Source organism: Seriola lalandi, unplaced genomic scaffold (assembly GCF_002814215.2).
Source record: "Seriola lalandi dorsalis isolate HSWRI2012SDOR001 ecotype SW California unplaced genomic scaffold, Sedor1 jcf7180002054929, whole genome shotgun sequence".
Taxonomy (NCBI): Eukaryota; Metazoa; Chordata; class Actinopteri; order Carangiformes; family Carangidae; genus Seriola; species Seriola lalandi.
In genome coordinates, this window is record NW_019525481.1 from 68714 (window position 1) to 70000 (window position 1287).

Here is a 1287-nt window from a genome sequence, read left to right on the forward strand (position 1 = left end):
GGGGGGTATTTGAACAAGTGGCCGCTGCTCGATTACATAACTCAGAATAAAGCCATTAAATCCAAGTGGTCTGTGGTGAGTGCTGAGAGGACAATTTGAGGGCAAGGCTGAAGTCATCTGAGGCCACAAAGGCTCGTTCAACAGGAACCAATTAAGTGCTGTTATGACATGAATGTCTGAAGTGAGACACAGTGAGTCCAGAAATGAGTAATTAAAATGAATTATTTGAACTTGGAGGGGAAAAAAAAATATGGTTAATAAAGTTGTTATGAGAAATTCATGAGCTCATAAATGACACTTTGGTCTTCCACAGAGGCGCAGAGGCAAAACCAGGCAAATTCTTGGGGCCCCCCCAGAGAGGAAAAAGGCCCCCCCCCGCCGACGGCCCCTCTTATTAGCACGTTTTACAGTGACAAATATAAAACTAAAATCCCAAGAAGACACGTGTAAAACACTACTGCCGTCCCAGTACCCCCTACATGGGGCCCCTGATGGTGTGTGCTAGCGTCTACCTCTCGCCGCCATGTGGGACGTTTAGAGGACATCTGTTAATTATAGCGTCTGCAACGTCTCGGTTTTCATTTCGGCGGCCATGTTGACGGCGCGATGCACGGCTCACAGGAGAGCGGTGTCCGATTCCCGTGTGAAACCGGCAGTTTATGTCGTTTCTATCATCCGCGAATGTTCAACAAAGTTAACCATGTTGTTGTTATCGTAACCATGACAACAAAGATTGTCTAATGTTCAGGAAGTACTTGTTTTAACCCAAATCACCATGTTTCTCTAAACCTAACCAAGCCATGACGGTTATTATAAGAACCATGGCAACGAAGGGAGGTACGCAGCTGTTGGAGTCCATGTGTTTATTATTGTCACCATGACAACTAGTAACTTCCAGTGAGTAATATAATTGATTTTACATTTTCCAAATATTAATTTGACCTTAAGACCACGAACAAAGATGAACTCAAGTTTAATCATTCACATTTCTGTTTCTTTTATTTCTATTTATTCCACTGTCTCCTCCTCTCCTCTCCTCTCCTCCTCCTCCTGCTCCTCCTCTTCCTCCTCCTCCTCCTCCTGCTCCTGCTCCTCCTCTTCTTCCTGCTCCTCCTCTTCCTCCTCCTCCTCCTCCTCCTCCTCCTCTTCCTCCTCCTCCTCTTCCTCCTCCTCCTCCTCCTGCTCCTGCTCCTCCTCTTCTTCCTGCTCCTCCTCTTCCTCCTCCTCCTCCTCCTTCTCCTCCTCCTCCTCCTCCTTCCTCCTTCCCCTCATCATCTAGCCATGCCA